Here is a 13,064-nt window from a genome sequence, read left to right on the forward strand (position 1 = left end):
AAATTTCGGGATTTTTGCTCAAATGGACGGCGCCCGAAGTCTTCCCCTCCATCCTGATTTGCATTACTGTCGCGAATCCCCTCGCGTTTAGATGAGGCTGTGTAAACACCGGAAAAGTCCTCTATCGCTTAAATTTAACGTATTCAGTTGAAATATAAAGTATTAAAAAATTTACAAGTTTAAGACAATTTAACACAAGAGGAATAAAATATCTAGGATGCCTTAGGTGCTTTTTAGAACGAAGCTCTTAAGGTAGAATTAGTTATTGAGGTCCTTGATAGAAAAAAGAAAATGCTTGATGTTAATCCGACAGAAAAGCAAACAAAATCCACGAGAGTTTCTCGCATTATAAGGGTGAATTTGTCTATTTACAGTAAAATGTGCTAGCTAACTTGGGAAGAAGACTTTGATTTTGATAGAAGAACGTGAATATTGACCAATTTGTAAATTATTTATACCTCCCGCATGCTTTTGAGCATTTGTGGGTTTGCCTTATTAATCAAAGACCTACACAAGTCAAGGTTTCCAGAAACGAGAAACGTTAGGCTTTAATAGTCAGAGATGAACAATTCAGCAATCTGAGCTAGTCAAGTAAGCTTATGTCACCACTTCGATTACCTGCAAGACGAATCCAGTACACTCCATCACTGTCACTGCGGGTTTAGCTCCGTTCCATATTTATGAGTATCTTCCAACTGAAGGGCTTTCCATTTGCCATTCAAGCAGACATACAGTTCTCCCTCGAGGTACTTTAACGCTCCGTCATGAGCTTTGCTACCGCAGGCACACGATCCTTCTCCGAGCTTAAAAATGGTTGGGATGACTTCGTTGCAATTAAGGGTCTCTGGTACACACAATTGGCCACTTACAATGGCAGCAAATAAGACAAGAAGACACGGTGTTTCAAAGACAATCTTCATGTTTATGTGACTTTGTATCAACGTTCTTTATTTCAGTGCCCGGAAACTTTTCGTTGTGCAGCCGCGTTTTTGGCGGGAAAAGCGACCCGCGTTCATTGCTCAAAGACTTTTTGGTTCGAAGGGTGGATTGGGGACAGAGCGCAAAAACCGCTGATTGGCTAGAGAATAATGACGTAAAATGGCTTTTTTCGCGTAACTGCGCCTGCGCAAAGTCTAAAGATTCGAAGTGATCGAGACAGTGATCGATCGAAGTGGAGAATAACACTCTAGCATTTGTCAAATTTTGTGGAAAGTTAGACGACTCATACCCTGGGTGCCAGAGGAATTTTTTTTCAAGGTCGGAGAGAACACTCAGCGATTCCAAATCAACGGTCGAGGACACACGATTGATTACTTCGCAAGTCTGCATGTCAAGTAGCAATGCGTCCTCTTGTATCATTTTGTTGGTTTTGGCTACTGTGAATTTTCTTGACATGGGGTGTTGGTCTGCCCCCAGATTATTTAAAAATCTTGCAGAAACCAGCGAACTGGCAACGAAATTCTTCTTTGTTCTCGGGAACTACAGGAGCAACTTGGTCTTGATGGACGAAAGGTTTTTGCTTTTGAAAATAAGTTTGGCTGGCCGTTGTTATTGAAGACTGTAACGTAACGCGGTCATACAACTTTGATCGTATAAAATCGTCCACTGGGTTTCTTGCTGTAGATGAACTGTGAGTGAACTTCAGCCACAAAGTTGAATTTTCTTAACACCTGGGATTTACAATTTCCCCGTCACTTAACCTTGACTGTTAAATGCCATCGATCTGTGCGAGGTTTTTGTTGCTGTTCCTCGCAAATATTTTTGCAGAAACCATTCCAGGAAATCTGCATCAAAGCGTCTTCCACTCAGTGTTTGGCAATATTGTCCTGATCAGTTGTGGAACAGCCCAGAAAAGTACATTACTGTAACAGAGTAACCATGTTGGTCAACTTTTTCATATTTATAAGTTTGCAAAACGGCTACAAAAACACATGTGCAGCAAAGCTTTGGAAGCATGGAAACACTTCAGGTACATAATAATAATAATAATAACAATAATAATAATAATAATAATAATAATAATAATAATAATAATAATAATAAGCCTTACAGCTTTAGTTAGATGCGTATCCCTGACTGAAAGTTGTTTAACACTAAAAATTAGTATGAACACCAAAAAATAATTATTAACAATTATTGTTTCGCTGAAGGCAAGGTGAATATCGGTTAATAAAAACCCAGATGAAGTTTTTGATGAGGTTTTTGTTCACCAACATTCATAAAGTCTGAGGGAATATCAGAAACAATAATTTAAATTTGCCTGACAATAGAAGCAACTCAATTTCTTAGTAAATGATGCCATCATGCAAATCGCCTATTACATAGTTGATTATTTGAATAATACACATTTTCTTTAAAACAATTAATTTATTCGTCTGTCACCTGAACAAAACAGCTTGTGGCTATTTTGAAAAAACCGCTTCGGTGATTATCACGTAATAATAATCATCTCAATGACAAGCAATCAGTGCAGAGAACTTTCAGTAATTACACTAATAAGCATATAATTCCTATAGCACAAGACAATAATGAACAATAATATTATAATTCCATGAGTGCATGTTGATATGAGATCAACAACTCAATCATATCCATTGATTATTGTTTTATTAAATTTTCATTTGATTCTTAACACTTGGACATATTTAAAGGCAATCAGTTTCCAGCGTGGTAACACTTGGCGCAATCAGTTTCCATATTATGTCATACTGTATAAGAGCTGTTAACTGAGTGAGTGAACCAATCAGAAAGCGAAAAACACAGTATCCGTGGTTCAAAATTTCATAATGTAAGGTATTATCTTTCCCCTTGTGCTTACTGTGTCATTATTCACTTTCTGTGTAATGGTTTTATCATTGTTTTTGTTTGTAGGAAATGGTAGCCATACCTGATTTATGAAGAAACTGAAGTTGTGCAGTAGTACAGCAACCTACTTTTACTCTCTGCAGATTAGCTTTCTTGGTTCACGGAAAACCCTTTTCATTATTGTAAATACATTGTGGCATGGAAGATATTCTCAAACAGGTCTGGAGAATGTTCACCACCAAAATTTCCCATTTTGTCTGGATCATATAAGTTCTTTCCTCCTTTTGTTTAGTGGTTGACTAGTGACTTGTGAAATTGTATGGTGCACAAGAGAGCTAAATGCAGTGTCTCCTTTAGTTGTAAAACATATATTAAAGGAACACAAATAATATTGTCATTGTTGTTGAGTAATGTTAGGATTTAGTACTGCCAGTGGTATTACAAGTGTCTCTTTTGAGTGGATTCCCCAACTTTCTGCTAACTTGACTCAAACAGATATATATAGGTGGAGAACAAATTCGGGAAAATGAAAGGAAAAAATACTAAACATGCATCAGTTGATTATTACAATACACTATTTTGTTTTGTTCAATATTATTTGCACTAGAAAGAAAATTAACGACCATAAGAATTTAGTCCGTGATAAGCAAAAGTTTGTTCTAAAACCCATATTGGAAATTTAGGCATTTGGGGTGCTTTTTCACAGGGTTACATGTGCATGGTATTAATTTTTATGTCAGTCCAATATTTTTCTTGAAAACTGTGTTGTCTCTATAACTTTGTCCTTTTTTGTGAAGCATGATATTTTCTTCTCTCAATTCAACATTTGATTTGTGTTGCTGATCTTGTTTTTCCAGCAAAAGTGTTATGTTGAATAATAATTATTTTTGTTATATAACTGTTTTTGCCCCCAGCAGCGCATGCTCTTATTGGTTACTTCAAGGTCACATGACATCTAACAAAAACACTTTTGTCGTTCAAAAGTCTCTGAGCAGGCAACAGTGCAAAATCTATGACCTCAGAGGGTAACAGTGCACTGTTGCCCGCAAATATTGACCGACGACCACCGTTGCTGTTCCCATTGCACGTCTTGATCCTATTTGTGCTATATAACAAATCACTTAATGAATGGTCTCTCAGGAAACAGTTCATTTTGTTTCCCTCGTCTGCGCCTCAGGGGAACATTGAAATTTTTAGGGAAACAAAATGAACTGTTTCCCTCGGGACCAGTCATTAAGTGTTTACTGTTGGGATAATAGCAAAATTATTGACCTTGGGTGTTTGGTGACACAGCTACATTGTAAAGCATAACCATTATGAAAATGATATCTGTTTTACCTTATTATAGTGAGCTAACTTTTTGGTGTGGTTTGACTCACAGGTCTTATAATAGGCCAAAAGCAATTTGAGAAATTCATGGGGTTGTGCATCGTGTTCAATGCAGTTTGTTCTGTCCATGTAAATAATAATATGAAATGAAACATGTTTAGTGGGGGGGTGGGGGGGGGGGGGGTTAGTACTGCAAAGGCATTGGCATGTCATTGTCGTAATGAGCTAAACCCAAATACTTAACTTCATGTTTTTTTGTGAAAGTTTTTGTTTTCGTTATCGATTTTTCTCTGCTTGATATCCAGCTTCTGCTTTTGATTCTTGAGGGTTTTCTACCTGTCTGACTAATTCTGTGTAACTTAGTGCTTCAGTTCTCTTGGAAGATTTTTGGCACTGACAAAGAAGGGGGCGTAGAATCTATATTGAGGGGTAGGGGAAATTCAATTCAGGGGAGATTATTATTGCAACTATTGTAATGTTATTGCATCACTCACCTTCATTGGTGAAATGTATTCATCCATGTGGCAAATTCTGTAGTCTTTGTGAGCCAGTAGCAAGTGAATAAAAATTTTCTAGTGTGGTGAACTGTTTTGCTGGCATCAAAAACCAAAAAAATCGCTTTGCACATTGAACTAGAGCACCTTTGCTGACATTTTCAGTCTCTAAACGGAAAAAGCAGCTTACTTTGTTGAATAAACTTTACTCGCCCTTTGCAAAGAGTCCCATAAAGTTGAAAAAGCACACAATCCCCCGGTAGTCAGATGTGACAGTTGACATATTTTATTTTTAGTTACACAAAACATAGCAATGAACGTTGTTAAAGGGAAGAAAATAACAGGGTTTGTTGTCAATATTTGCCGCTGTTTAATATAACAGGCAGCCGCTCTGTCGCCTTGGCTTATAAAGCGAGAAAACTTACATTGTATGAACAATGTTGACAAGATATTAACTCGAAGTTAAAAACATACATGTACGCTATATGCATTTCAGGACAACCTACGACCCCAAAACCTCACAAACTATATCGAGTGGCGTGAAAGTATAAGGCACTGGACTTCGCTTTTCTGTGTAAAACCAGTTACAACAGTGAAGACGAACACTACCGGTAAAAAAACCTGCTTCTCTTCAAACTTCGATTTGAAAAAGTCTGTCTTGGTGTATGAAATCGGAATTCCACCTTTAAAGACCTCTTAAAAATTTTCATATCAACGAAAAAAAAATCATATTTGATATGTTTCGCGAAAATAATTTACCTCCAACATATCTCTGTTCTGAGCTTAAAGAGTAACCGACCACCTTAAGAAACGCAAAACTCTAAACAACGAACGTCAAATGAAGCTTCGAAGCTCGTCAAAAACTCTATTGCTTTAGGCGTACTGGTTTTGGTCCGATCTCTTCTCTGACGGCTCTGAAGCATCGTTGAATGATGGCAGATTCAGATCATCTTTTTGCAAATTTTCTCAGAGAAACGCCAGCGGCGTGACAGCCTCGACAAGACGTGGTAGATTTTGATTTGTCGTCCGCCATTTTGAAAATAGAATGGCGGCAACACAAGTGTGATTCTAGTGCGCATGTCTAGCGGTTTTTGCGCTCTGTCTGGATTGGGTGGATATTCGTCGAGAAAGACGACAAAGGGAGAAAAAGAGAGAGAGAGCCTGGCAACGAGGTTGCTATTTTATGGCACTTTTCTTACACGCCGGATAGTGATTTAACCGGATGAAACTGGTGCTTCCCACAAACGAGACGAGTCAAAAATTGTTAAAAGTCTCCTATGGGAGTAATGACAAAAACAAAACGGGCTTTGTCGATATATAGCTACGTTGTGTTCTGGCAGGAGCCCATGGGCTCCTGGTTCTGGAAAGGATTTTTAGTCAACGTAATTATTAGTTGGTGATTTGTCGGTAGTAAGCACAAGAAATTAAAAAAACATTAAATAATTGTAAATAGTTTTGTTAGATTTGATCATTTAATTGTAACCACACGCCCCTACTTGTGGATATCAGCTTCTTGGTAAAATAGTTGACGGGGCCAGCGTATCGAAATAATTTTATATACTTTTACTTAAGGACGTTCGCGCCCATTGCTACTGCGCATTTTTTCGCGCATGTCACGCACACGTCATGCATCGCAGACCACGAAGGTAAACACGATGCTAAAGGCGCAAACATTTTCCACAAGAATGGAACGTGAAAGCATGTTGCATCATGGGATAGCAGTGGACCCAGGTCTTCTCGGAAATGTCACGCAATGGCGTGACAGTGCGAATAGACAATAGCTTTGAGAACTTCGCAGCGATTTTACTCTCTTGAATGCTCGTGACCCCTATTTTTCTTTCGGTAGATCACTTCCTTTCCTGATTTTGTCCATTTTTAACGAAAAACAAAAAAAATCTGTAAGTGAGAACTTACAAATATTTCGCCTTCTATGCTCTCGTGTGACCGACGTTTTTTTCTTAGACTAATATGTATCGTTTTTCAAGATCTATTTCACCTCTGAAAAAGACATCAGCTGCCAAAGTTTGTTTAGTTATATTAGTTATGTTGAATTGAGTACGTTTACCTGATCTAAATTTCACGAATGTAGCTTTTTTATTGCTGACAATTGTAAGCTAAGATCGTCTTAAAATAACGCAAGCGTCTAAAAGTGCACCTCATGATCTCGAAATGAGCATTGTGACCCCCCATTTTTTTTGCCTTTTTGGCAAAAGTAGATCATTACCTTCCTGCATGGCAAGTTTTAAAAAAGTCTGTACGTGGGAACGTTTAGGGCGCGAACGTCCTTAAATGGTCTTAATGACCCCCGACTTGAAAAAATTGCCTGGAACGCTGCAGTTCAATACCACCCAACTCAGTCCCTTCTGTTTTTGAGTAACACGTACCACAGGTAACCCAGTGCAAGCTCATAGAGCGTCTAGTTTCTTTAGTAACAGGCGGAATGCAGAATTGCACTTCATCATGTATACGCGTATTGACAAAGTTTGGCAGAAGAGCATCAAGCTCAGACTATGTGGTTACCAGATCATCAGGTGGCTCTGATGTTATAGTTAACGAGGTAAAATATTCATTTAAAACGTCCGCAATTTTCGCAGGATCGTTTATGTATTCTTCGTTAACTTTAACAGGATTTGGGTCTCTGAGAGAAGGTTTAGCCGGTACACTCTGTTTTAGCAGCTTCCAAAGATTTTTTATATTGTCCTTTTTTTCTAGGATCTTTTCTTTAAAATAATTTGACTTTGCATTTGACGACCCTGTTTTTCACACTTTTATACATTACTCTGGCTAGTATATTGTTCTTTGCACTAGTTGTTAGCGAACACTTAACATGTCACTCAAGAATTCAGGGCATAAACCCTGATGTGATGCACTCCAAACTTTATGGAAGCGATTTGCTTTAATTAAGCGTCTAGTTTGAAGGTCGTCCTAGTGACGTTGCATGCTGACGTAATGCATCAGACCATCTGTCAAAAGAAGCGGTTATCATCCTGGCGGCCCTGTTTTGTAGTCTATTCAACTTGTCCGATAACGTTTTACCAATCGTGTCTCAAACAGGGTCGCAGTAATCGAACTGACATTTCACTAACGATTTATTGAGTGTATCCAGGAGGTACATGAAAGCCGAAGTCACTCGAGCGATTAATAGGGAGTTTAATTAAGAAACCACGACAGCTCCTGCTACGAAAACGCCACAAAACAATAATATCATTGTATTGGTTAAGAGAGCGTAAATAATCGTGCTGCAGGTTCAGCACGGATTTTACAACGTTATGATTCAACAGAGAATTTTTCCTTCTCTCTTTTCATTCTGAAACCGCTCGTACCAATTTATTTTTAGGATACTTCGCCCATATTGTAGGACGTGAACGAGACCGCGAAAGATTTATGATAGAGCAAAGTCATATTTTGAGGTGACGTTTTCGTCGACCGTCACCGTCGTATATCTTAAAGTCCCTAATAATTCAGACTCGCACGACCTCGTTCCCAAGGTGCTTGCGGCTTGTCACGTGTCTATGTGTACAAATCAAAGCCGCAATGAGAGTGGGTCCTCGACTTAATTTTGTCAACAGTAAAATTCAGTTCTTTCTAAGGGAAGGAGAAACCACTTGTTTTTCTTTACCAAATGTCGCTCACGTTCTTAATTACACTTCAAGTTGCACTGCCAGAAAAATGAATTCGCTTCTCTCCCGCTGGCAACGCTTGCTACGCGGCTAGGTCTATTACAGACGTTATTTTGACGGTAAAACAAGAAATTTGTCTGGAGGCGTTGTATTTAAGGAAAAATGTAGTGGCAGTCGTGCTTCCAACAGGATACGGAAAATTGCAATTTTTTCGTTTTGCCGCTATTGTTGGAGCAACGGGATGCAATACGCTATAATATAGAACTTTATTTTCTCCAAGTTAATTTAATAGATTGACAAGTTCAATGCTCGTATCTATTTAAATAGTAAAACAAACAAAAATTTTGCTTAAGAGCAACAGAAAATCATGGTGTAGCAATCAATATCGTAAGACCCCACCCATCAAAATCGAATTTTGATGGTGGGGCTTACAAAATAAAGTGTCCATTGAACCATCACATCACATGACAAAAACTGCAAGCACGTCAGCTACTCCAACTTCCTCTGAAAAAGGTATAACATAAAATATAGCATGATTATTAGAAAGATGTTTGTAGTTTTCCGGTTACATGTTCGACCCCTCTAATTTCTACCTATGGTGTGAGGTGGTACTTTGGGGTTATATAAAACTTGTCTTAATTAAATGATGTCGCTTCTCATCTTTGGGAAACACACGTTCGTGCAGAACTACACAAGATAAAATGAAGATCATCTATTTAAGGACGGTGCCTACTAATTAAAGATATTTTTGCCTCGGTATGTAATTATGCAGGAAATGTAGATCTTAGCAAGTGTTATTGAAATCCAAAAAGAAAATTGTGGGTAACCATTTTTCAAAGATAATTCATGAATAATATTTGTAAAAATCTTTAAAATACAAAGCAATGTATGACATTCTTTCGCAAATTGAAGCTTAATCATCTCTGAAAAATGCATGGTTACCCCAATTTTCTTTTTGGATACCAAGAGTACATACTAAGATCTACTTTCTCCGGGTAGTTTCAAACCGCGCAAAAATATCCCTGTATAAGTAAGCATCACCGATAGAAAGTCCGAGTATCTCGAGACGCGCAAAACGTATGCGCAATGACAATGGTAGGCACCGTCCTTAACCTAAGTAAAAACGGATTCAACCTGAGACCGGATTTGACCGACAACATATACATCAATAAAAATTAATTTGCGTCTCTACTCATACGTGGCTGTGCTTCAAGACTTCAGTGCTAAAAGGGAGGTTGGGATGAATTAGGAACAGCAAGCAGTCTTCCGCTCAGGTTTCTCAAAGGGTGTTAATCACATTAAAGAGAAATCTTGTGGATAGTTCTTAAAACTGATCTACTGGAAGACATTTTATTCAAATGCTACAGCTAGATTCCACCTTCACAAGAAGTGTTGTCTGATACCCCTATTGCCCGAGGATTCAGTCGCCGGTGGACACTGTTTCTTCAGAACTTCTTACCGCAGGACTTACAGTGTGACGCGCCTTACCGTGGCCACCTAACAAAGTTTTTTTTACACATTTTCCGCCAATCAGGGTGTGTGAATGTTATTGACAGTCACGCCTCCTTGCAAAGTTCACACAGTTGTAAGTTGAAAACCGTTGCATGGGTTGTTGAGTTGACGTATTTACATGTAAATGTCACATGTCAAAGTTTATTGGTGGCCACGGTAAGGCGCGTGGTACTGTAAAAGGAGGTTCAGTTCAGAGAGCTTGTTTGAAAGGAACTGCCTAACGAATAGAGGAGGCAAAGTTCGAGTGGTCTACTGTTTGCCTATTTGTCTGTTTGTCTATTTTTCACGTTGCCATGTTACCACCAATAGCGTAACTCCTACTCTACTATAAAAACTACACGTAACCCACAATTCCTCGATTCGCTCTCACAAAGGGCCAACGCTCGAAACGTCAGCTTTTAGATTCTCTGTACGGTGGCCAATTTACATTATCAACGCCGTTGATAAAGCCAACTTTTTGTATACTACTTCCCCACCGACGCAGCACCACAGTTTCTTTAGAAACTACCCCCTTCTTGCATTACTTATGGTTTGAAATTATTCCTGCCCCAAACCTAGCATGACCACAACCTCAGCCCGGCACTTACCGTGCGCCTTAGCTGGCAACGCGTCTTGCCCATTGCCTCTTCAAGTGTAAAGGCCGATAGAGACGAGGGGTGTTGCTCCCGAGGCATGCTCCAGGGTCATTTTGTACGACCAGTACACATGAGGGAAAATGCTGCGGGAGCGGGCTTCATGTTATAGTACACACGAGGGAGGAAAGGAAAGTAAGAATATATATATTGCTTTGGAATGGACTGCTTACTTGAGTTCTAATTCAAAGAAGAAAATTGATTTTTTTTTATTATGATGATGATGATGACGATGATGCTTGGAGAAGAAGAAGTGTGTGTCGTCGCAGCTTTTGATATGCGCGCATAGTTGCGTGTTGGCATTTTTAGGTAATTTGGCCAGTATATTGGTGCACTTTATATAATTAGTTCTTCGTTATGGCTTTACTTACATAGTCTTTATATGATTTTTATCATGTAACTGTGGGGTCTATTACAAGTAGTGTGTTGCTAACACTCCAGGCAGCTTCCCCTTTTTTTTTTCCCCAGCATCCACTTGCTTTAGTTCGAGATCTTTCAATCGCCAATTTGAATTTTGAGCTCGAGTCAAGAGTTCCAAAGGAATTATGGATGAAAACATTGGGTAATCTGATTGGTCAATGTCTTACATTTGCCGTATTAATCCACGCACAGGAAGAAAGTGTCAGTACACATGAGGGAATATTTTAAAATCTGCTCAATTTCCCCCGGGAGCTTGCTCCGAAATATTTAACCTGTTTAATACCGTATAGAATTTCGCGGGGTGGAAATTATGCTCCCGAGGATGAAGATTTCCCTTCAAATGGTTGGTAGTCACGGAGGAGAATTGCTCCGGTAGCGTGCTCCTGGATTATGCTCCGGGAGCAAAACCCCTCGGGTGTATCGGCCTTAATATACCTTCCCGAAATTCTTATTATACATCAGTTTTCACATTTATAGTAGAACAGGTAAGGATTGTTATCATTAAAACAAAGGATTATTTATTTGGATGCCACACGAAAAGAGGTCTGTTGCGGATAAATCAAACTAGTTACAAAAATAACTATAGGATCTGTCCAGTAAAATTTCGTTAGCTAATGCAAGATTAATGGCATTCTTATCGCTCACCTTTATTTGACCAATGTGCGTAATTGTCTCCTTTACTGTATATAATCTTTTTGAAATGAAAGGGAGCCTTTTCCCAGTCGCACCAAGGACCATCCGTGATCATGAGCCAGCCGGTATCTTCAACACAGTCCGAATATCTCCTGCTCATAAAAAAGGAGCGACAAGGTGACTTTGATGGGGTACAATGTCCCTGAATTGAAAAGTAGTTCTTTGGTTCAGTCTTGATATCAGTCCACGGCGAGATAAGAAGTCTGTCAGCTGAGAACCAGCTGTCCCGAGTTGAAGCTGATCCACGAAAAAGCAGCTCTTTCACTGCACTGCCATTTTTGTATAACGACACTCTCACCTAGAAATAATGTGTGGTTAATTAGGCATCATCCATGATTGTATCATTTGAATGAGGTTATCACACGTTATGAAATAATTAGGATAGTACGCACACTCTCATTGGCCAATAGTTGTGTTTAGATGAGAATATGTATACACGGCTGTGACATCACACGAATGAGTTGTCAGACGCCCGTTTTGATTGGTTGTAGGAAATATGAGCATGTATAAAAAAAACCTGTTTCAATCAAGAAAATATTTTATAAAAGCAATAGGGGACTTTTTTCCGAGTCAGGGAGTTGGGAGAATTCTCGACAGTTATGAAAACCCTCGACTGGGTCACGGGTTTGAATAAATGTCTTGAATTCTCCCAGCCCCCTCGGGTTTTGACGAGGCTATGTAATATAAACACGGAAAAAGTCCTCTATTACTTAATTATTACATGCTCTACCTCAGATATTACTTTTGTAGTGTTCTAGTCGGCTTTAGTTACTAAATCTCGGTTATCAGCTCAGTCAACCTTATGATCGTATGATCTTTTCCAGCTTTGCCAAGCTGGAAAAGTTTGGCGTGAAGTGAAATAACTAGCATGATAACCCTTACGCTGACCCCGAGCACTCAATACAACTGTGCTCAAAGCATTGTAAACGTAAACAACAGACAAAAGCAGTATCTAAAACTCATGATCTTGCACTTAATCTGTTGACCCGAAATTTGAAAGGGAAACTGAACACCAGTGACTTTAGTACAACTTGAACTCGAAGATGACTCAGGATCGGATTTGACTTGTGAAATGGGGTTTTCCTAACCTTCGAGGGACTACTCCACGCACTATGTGTTGCCAATGTATTCATATAGTGCTTTTTGTGTTGGTTTGTGACATTAAGAGCAACTGTTTGGAATTCTTCAGTAGGCGTGTTATTCTGGTACACATCCAGTGCCGATGTCGCATTGTTATCAACACCACTTACTGCTTTGAACACCAAGGTCCACCCTACGATGAAAAAAAACACTATCACATTGCCATGCCTTTTGTCAAAACTGGCATCTCCCTCAAATTCTACAGTAACATTTAACTCAAACGCTGGAGACTAAGGGCGCTTTCCTTTTGTCAGAACTGGTCGCTCTGACTAGTCAGTTTGCAAAGAAAATGCAACGACTTGAAAATCACTATCATTCTTCTGAGGGAGTATATATCAACCCTGGAGTGTGTTGGAAGGCGTTTAAGAGCTAATTAGTCCTTCCAACTACCTGGTCTGGTCGGGCAGTTCTGTTAAATG

General features: G+C 39.1%; 1 long non-coding RNA gene across 1 annotated transcript; it reads left to right on the plus strand.

The window, feature by feature from the left end:
• The first annotated feature begins 1,067 nt into the window (after positions 1 to 1,067).
• Positions 1,068 to 3,193, plus strand: LOC137979089 (uncharacterized). The gene is made up of 2 exons (XR_011118258.1): positions 1,068 to 1,969; positions 2,872 to 3,193. It is a non-coding gene; the product is annotated as an uncharacterized lncRNA (long non-coding RNA).
• Positions 3,194 to 13,064: the final 9,871 nt, after the last annotated feature.

Source organism: Montipora foliosa, chromosome 12, assembly GCF_036669935.1.
Source record: "Montipora foliosa isolate CH-2021 chromosome 12, ASM3666993v2, whole genome shotgun sequence".
Taxonomy (NCBI): Eukaryota; Metazoa; Cnidaria; class Anthozoa; order Scleractinia; family Acroporidae; genus Montipora; species Montipora foliosa.